The following is an 8,152-nucleotide window of genomic DNA, read 5'->3' as shown; positions in this document are numbered from 1 at the left end:
TTCTAGTTTTTTTTTTTGAGAAAATTGGCTATTTGCCACTTTTTTTTTTAGAACAAAGACGCCAGATGCGTCCGGCTTTAAATTAATAAAGCCCTAACGGCAGCGTACCACAAACCAAGTCTTAATACAACACCAAAAGCCCTGCCGGCTTGAGCACCAAAGTTCAGATGAGACTAAAAACAAGCCGCCAAACGAGATTACAGGACAGAGCCCGTACAGAGCACGCAGACTCGTCAAGCAACAAAAGAATCAAAGTCATGACTCCCTAGCCATCGCATACACTTGCACCAGTCGTTGTTGGGCGGTCTTGATTAGCACAGCATCCTTGCGCCTCCCCAACGGACTCCATTGCTGCAATAGAAGGTTGCATTTGAAGGTGATATTAGCGGGATGATTTGGGAAGCACCCTTCTATAGTAAACTTGTTCCTAGTTAGTCATAAGGCCCAGAGAAGTGCCCCAACACATCTCCACATAACCCGATATGTTGGGCCCTTAATCGCATCAAGGAGGTTGAAAAGCTCAGTAGCCGAGCACGGGTCCCAAAGGACACCTGCCGCGGTGCGGACAGCACTCCACGCAAACCTTGCTAACGGGCACCGGAAAAACACATGATTGGCATCCTCCGGTTCCCCACATAACACACACGGACCCGTGGCCGGCCCATTACGTTTGGCTATGTTCAAGGAGGTGGGAAGCCTATCGCGAAACAGTTGCCATATGAAAAGTTTAATCTTCAAAGGCATCCGCGCTTTTCATAATCCTACAATCACGGGCTGTGTCGGCCCTCGACACAACTTGCGGTATAAGGAGTTCACCGAGAATTTCCCCGAGTTAGTGAGTGCCCAACTCACCGTGTCAGGTTGATCCGAAAGACCCACCGGATCAATTAATTGCCTCAAGGCCGCGAGGCTTGCCTGCTCGGGTCCGTTGAGTTCCCGTTTGAACTGAATCTCAGGTGGCGTCGCGGCAAGCGCATCCGCCACCGATAACGCGGTGTCAACGGCAATATCGTACAAACCCCGGAATTCTATCCAAAGGGGTTGAGTACCTATCCAAAGGTCAGTCCAGAAACACGCGGATTGAAGGAAATATGCCCTAGAGGCAATAATAAAGTTATTATTTATTTCCTTATATCATGATAAATATTTATTATTCATGCTAGAATTGTATTAACCGGAAACATAATACTTGTGTGAATACATAGACAAACCAAACGTCACTAGTATGCCTCTACTTGACTAGCTCGTTAATCGAAGATGGTTATGTTTCCTAACCATAGACATGTGTTGTCATTTGATTAATGGGATCACATCATTAGGAGAATGATGTGATTGACATGACCCATTCCATTAGCTTAGCACCCGATCGTTTAGTATGTTGCTATTGCTTTCTTCATGACTTATACATGTTCCTATGACTATGAGATTATGCAACTCCCGTTTACCGGAGGAACACTTTGTGTGCTATCAAACGTCACAACGTAACTGGGTGATTATAAAGGAGCTCTACAGGTATCTCCAAAGGTGAATGTTGGGTTGGCGTATTTCGAGATTAGGATTTGTCACTCCGATTGTCGGATAGGTATCTCTGGGCCCTCTCGGTAATGCGCATCACATAAGCCTTGCAAGCATTACAACTAATGAGTTAGTTGCAAGATGATGTATTACGAAACGAGTAAAGAGACCTGCTGGTAACGAGATTGAACTAGGTATTGAGATACCGACGATCGAATCTCGGGCAAGTAACATACCGATGACAAAGGGAACAACGTATGTTGTTATGCGGTCTGACCGATAAAGATCTTCGTAGAATATGTGGGAGCCAATATGAGCATCCAGGTTCCGCTATTGGTTATTGACCGGAGATGTGTCTCGGTCATGTCTACATTGTTCTCGAACCCGTAGGGTCCACACGCTTAAGGTTTTGATGACAGTTATATTATGAGTTTATGCATTTTGATGTACCGAAGTTTGTTCCGAGTCCCGGATGTGATCACGAACATGACGAGGAGTCTCGAAATGGTCGAGACATAAAAATTGATATATTGGAAGCCTATATTTGGATATCGGAAGTGCTCCGGGTGAAATCGGGATTTTACCGGAGTACCGGGAGGTTACCGGAACCCCCCGGGAGGTATATGGGCCTTAGTGGGCTTTAGTGGAAGAGAGGAGAGGTGGCCAGGGCTGGGCCGCGCGCCCCTCCCCCCTAGTCCGAATAGGACAAGGAGAGGGGGGCGGCGCCCCCCCTTCCTTCTCTCTCTCCTCTTTCCCCCTCCCGAATCCTATTCCAACTAGGAAGGGGGGGGGGGAATCCTACTCCCGGTGGGAGTAGGACTCCTCCTGGCGCACCCTCCTCCTAGCCGGCCGCACCTTCCCCTGCTCCTTTATATACGGGGGCAGGGGGCACCCTAGACACACAAGTTGATCCACGTGATCATATTCTTAACCGTGTGCGGTGCCCCCTTCCACCATAATCCTCGATAATATTGTAGCGGTGCTTAGGCGAAGCCCTGCGACGGTAGTACATCAAGATCGTCACCACGCCGTCGTGCTAACGGAATTCTTCCCCGACACTTTGCTGGATCGGAGTACGGGGATCGTCATCGAGCTGAACGTGTGCTAGAACTCAGAGGTGCCGTAGTTTCGGTGCTTGATTGGTCGGGTCGTGAAGACGTACGACTACATCAACCGCGTTGTGCGAACGCTTCCGCTGTCGGTCTACAAGGGTACGTAGATCACACTCTCCCCTCTCGTTGCTATGCATCACCATGATCTTGCGTGTGCGTAGGAATTTTTTTGAAATTACTACGTTCCCCAACACGGATCTTCCGTTCCCAACCACAAATTTTTCCCCCATGGCAAAAGCTAGTTTGATCAACTGAAGATCATTCCAAAACGGTGAGCCCCTTGCCCTTCCTTCAAAAAAATTCCCGTTAGGAAAATATTTGGCCCGTAGGAGATCGACCCACAACCCGGAGGCCCCCTAGGTGATTTTCCAGATCCATTTGCACATGAGCGCGATGTTAAGCCATCTGGAATTGGTGATCCCGAGACCACCCAAGTCCTTGGGCCGACACACCCAGGCCCATTTAACCATGTGGTATTTGTGGTGCGGGCCAGTTCCTTCCCAAAATAACTTGGCTCGTGGCGTGTCAAACTTGGCATGGACCCCTTCTGCAAGAAAAAATAGCCCCATGGCAAACATCGGCAAAGAAGACAGGCTGGAATTTGTGAGCACTAGCCTTGCCGCTTTCAACAAAAATTTGCCCCACCAAGGACAGACCCTAGTCCTCAGTTTGGCGCATAGAGGCTCCCAATCCTCTATCGTGGGTCGTTTGGTGTCTACCGGGAGGCCCAGATAAGTGAACGGGAATTTGCCCACTTTGCAGTTGAGCAAATCCGCAATGCGCCGTCCCTCCTCGGCCTCGATCCCCATCGAGAGCACCTCACATTTGTGGAAGTTAATTTTGAGGCCCGACATGAGCTCAAAACTGAGAAGAATCTCCTTGACGGCAGCAATGCTATGTAGGTCCGGACGAAATAACAGTAGCATGTCATCCGCATACTGCAAGTGGGTCACTCCCCCTGGAATGAGATGTCCTACCAACCCTTTGATATGACCAGCCTCCGCCGCTTTCCTCAGCATTGAGGACAGCGCATCGACTACAAAGTTGAACAGGAGGGGGGAAAATGGATCCCCTTGCCTGAGGCCTCGCTTGTTCCGGAAGAAGTGCCCTACTTCTCCGTTCACTGAAATAGCAGTTTGTCCTCCCGAGACCAACTGCATGACGCGGTGCACCCAAACAGCGGAGAAACCCCGGCTGAGTAGCACCTGGCGGAGGAAATTCCAATTAACCCGATCGTAAGCCTTTTCAAAGTCTAGCTTTAACAGCACCGCCGGTTCCTTGGTGCGTTTGAGTTCGTGTATAATCTCCTGAAGGGCCAGAGGGCCCTCAAGAATGTTGCGACCACGGATGAACGCGGATTGGTTGCAATGGATCACACGATGAGCTATCGGAACTAACCTAGTCGCACACGCTTTGGCACAAATTCTAAACGGAACGTTGATGAGCGCAATGGGGCAGAATTGCCTAATATCGTCGGCCCCTTGAACCTTTGGTATGAGCGATAACACTCCAAAGTTAAGGCGCGATATATCTACCAACCCGCGCATAAACCCGTTGCAGATCTCGAAAATCAGGCCCCTAAGTAAGGGCCAGAACCGTTTAAACATTGCCACCGGCCACCCGTCCGGGTCGGGGGCCGTGTCCGCCTTCATACCCATCAGTGCGGCATCGATTTCTTCGGGAAGGAACGCTAGCCCCAACCCCTCGTTCTCGCAGTCCAGCACCCATTGCCCTGCTTCCCACACATCCGCATTCAGACCCGCCCTCTGGTCCTCGCACGTCCCCATCAACTTAATGTAGAACTCGTAAATATGCCGAGAGATGTCCTCTTGTCGCAACAGAAGCCCCTGCTCCGATTGCAACCTTAGGATAGAACATTTACGATGTCGGCCATTAGCGTAGGCATGAAAATACTTGGTATTAGCATCCCCTTTGAGGATCCATTTCAAGCCACTACGGGGACGCCAATATTCTTCCTCTACTCGCAACAACGCTTCGACCTGACTTTCCAGGTCGTATCGATGGGCCCATTCCGTCTCCGAAAGGTCCCGAATATCAGCCTGGGAATCAATCGTTGCGATCTCTGCTAGGATGGCGGCTCTGTGTGCTTTGTCGGACCTCCCAAGGTTAGCGCCCCATCCCTTGAGACTTGCCCTGAGTCGTCCTCCGACAGTGTTCCAGAACTCCATCGGGCCACGCTGGGACCCCACTTGACTCACGCACACCCTCCACTTCTCCCTGAAGAACTCCTCGAAGCCTGGCACCTCTAACCAGGCCGTTTCAAAGAAAAAACGAGGGCTACGTCGTACTCTATCCTCCCCCGAGGAGTACACCAGAGGTACATGGTCTGACCCAATCCGAGTCTCTGCGACCAGAGTGTAGAGGGGAAAACCCATTTCCCAATCCGGAGACATGAACACACGATCCAACACAGAGCGTACCGGGTCTAATTGCTTGTTTGTCCATGTGAATCGAGCGCCCGTTCTAGCCACCTCCCTGAGGGCCATCGAGGTGATCGCAGCATTAAACATAGCCACCCGAGGCCAGTTTATGTTACTGTACTCTTGTCCGCACCCGACCTAATCAGGTTGAAAACGCCTCCCACCAGGACAGGAAGCGCCGCCTCAGTCACGGAGTTAACTTTGGCTTGGAGTTCTCCCAAGAACTTCGCCGATCTCGAGTGATCGGCCGGCCCATAGACCTGATGACAACCAACTCGCGTCGCGTGGCCCTAACTCTAAAATGAGCTGGGATGAAAAACAAACCAACGTCCCAGGCAATAATCTCATATAGAGCACGATTAAGACCAAGCAACAAACCACCGGAGTGACCAACAGCGGGAACGTGTTGCCACTCAAAGCGCTCCAACGGATCAATAGCAAGCAGCTCATGGAAACGAAAACCCCCCTTGATAGTTTCGTGCAGCCCCACGATATCGACGTCCTCTCTACGCATGTACTCCTTAAGTTGCGTCCGACACCCCGCGTGGCCAAAGCCATGGATGTTCCAAAAGATGGCCCGCATCTAGATGACTCGGTTGCGGAGCCGGACACCTCGCGAGGTGACCGCCTTAGCCACGCGCCTCACCCTGCCATGCCAAGGCGAGGGAGGGGAGGGCAACCCCTGTTTCCTGATCCCCCTCTTCGGGCACGGAGAGAGCCGCGGTGGCCCCTCCCTCGGGCTCACCGGGCCTCTGGACAGCACGCGCTGCCGCAGCAGCCGCGAGCGCTTCTTGCGCCATCTCATTGGCGTGAACGAGCGAAATAAGCTCCCTGACTCCCCCCTCACCAGAAGAAACCACACCGCTCGCTTCCAACACCTCATGCAAGTGGTCGTCCGAAAAGGAATCAAGAACTGTGAAGCGAGGCGGAGGATTACCTGAGATCTCCATGTTCTTCTGCGCCTGGAGGAGTTGCGCCCGCTGCAGCGACGGCATGTTACCCTTGGCCCCCTTGGAGCGCGAGCTTGTGCAGACCGGAGCCGCCGGCACCGTCTTGGTACGCTTGGCGTTGGCGATCGTCGCCGTCTTGGCCGCCTCTTGCATCAGCGGATCAGCGACGGGTGGCAAGGTTGGGGCCGCCAGTGCCATGACCGAGTGTCGAGGCGCGGGAGGCGCCCCCAGCGATTCCATCGCGCGCACCACCTCCGCGCTGACCCTGCGCACCGCCATCTTCTTCATCGGCTTGACCGAGCCGCTCAGGGTGGAGCCACGTCCACCGGACCCCGGAGTACCCACCGAACGGAGCCGCGAGGGGTTGGGGGAGAGCGCGAATGGCGAGACGCCTCCGCCCAAACCCTCCACCGGAGCCGGGGCCGCGCCCAAGGGGGGTGAGGAAACCGGCCCCATGTTTGAGCCGTACTGGTTGGGGATCGAGATGGACATCCCCTCCAGGCCCGACCCCAGCGCAGCCCGCAGCTCCGCGACCCCCTCCACCGGCGTGGCAGGGCCCGCCGCAGAGATCCCTAGCTTGTCCCAGGCCGCGGTATCGATGGAGTCGTCCTCCTCCATGCCGGCTTCTGGTTCCGGATCCTTGTCCTTGCGCTTGTCCTTGTCTTGATCCCCCGGGCCCCGACCCGCGGGTGGTGGCGGTGGGGGCGGGAGAGCAGGGGCCGCCGTGCGCGGTTGGTCCACCTCCGGCTCGAGCTTGATGGAGTAGCCCTCTCCATTGAACTTCGCAATATTGCCACTTTTCTTGTTCGCTCCTTGATTACTATGCCACTTTCCTCCTTTTAGTGATTTTCTTTTTTCTTTTTCCATTTATAAGCACAGGAAAAGACCAAACTGCCCCTGATTCTATGTATACAATCACTAGTAGAAAACAGGGCTATGGTCCAGGCCGCATCAGCCCATTAGTCCCGGTTCAGTCTAGAACCGGGACCAATGTGGGCATTGGTCCCGGTTCGTGAGCCCAGGGGGCCGGCCGGGCCATGTGGGCCATTGGTCCCGGTTCATCTGGACCTTTTGGTCCCGGTTGGTGGGATGAACCGGGACCAATGGGCCTCCCTCCTGGCCCACCACCATTGGTCCCGGTTGGTGGCTTGAACCGGGACCAAAGGCTCCCCTTTAGTCCCGGTTCATGCCACCAACCGGGACCAATGAGGTGCCTATATATACCCCTCGCTCGCGAGCAGAGCACCCCAGTGCTCTGTTTTTCTCTGGCCGAGGGGGAGAGGGCTTTGTGGTGCTCTAGCTCACCTCCTATGCACATGAGGTGTTCGATGGAATGCCCGAGCCACACTACTTAAGCTTTCTCCTCTCGAAGCTCGACCTCCAAGCTCCATTTTCCTCGAGATTTGTCTAGATTTAGCGGTCCGTCACGCCCCGTCCCCGTCTTCACCGCCGTCGATCACCCGCGCCGATCTCATCACCGACACCACCGTGGTGAGCCTCTTATTCTTATCTTCTTTCTGAAAGGAAAAATATTCTTACTTGTATGTTTAGATAGATACTTGTATCATTTTCTTACATTTTTATTGCATCTTATATAGTGCGATGGTTTTGGTATCCGCCCCCGTCGGCCCTCGTCCTGTCTATGATTCGGATTTGGTATGTATATTATCTTTATAACTATTGGTTCATATATTGTTTCTGAAAATTATGCCGACCAACGTGACATAGATTTTATTTATCTAGGATGTATGTGAATCGGAAATGCCAACCGACCTTGTCGAGAGGTTAAATTTAGTTGAAGAAGAAAACAATTTGTTGAAGGAAAAAATAAAAAAAATTGAGGAGGAGAAGATGATATTGGAGTTGCATGTTGCGGATGTCATCGATGATCACAAGATCAAGATGGATGCAATGCGCTTGAAGATTAGAAAGATTAGAAAATATGCCATTCATACCGAGGCTTGGTATCATTATGCCGTTGGATCAATTGTTACCTTGGTTGCGATTATGATCGCATTTGTTTTCGCATTGAAATGTTTTACATAGTTTCAATGTATGCTTTAATTAATTAGATGCTCTGGAGAGCTATATGTTATTAGATGAGAACTATGTATGCACTTTGGTTTTAATGTGA

This window comes from Triticum urartu, chromosome 1A, assembly GCF_056163025.1.
Source record: "Triticum urartu cultivar PI428250 chromosome 1A, HENAU_Tu73, whole genome shotgun sequence".
In the NCBI taxonomy this organism is placed as follows: domain Eukaryota; kingdom Viridiplantae; phylum Streptophyta; class Magnoliopsida; order Poales; family Poaceae; genus Triticum; species Triticum urartu.
The sequence above is the reverse complement of the archived record's forward strand: the minus strand, read 5'-3'. Positions refer to the sequence as shown.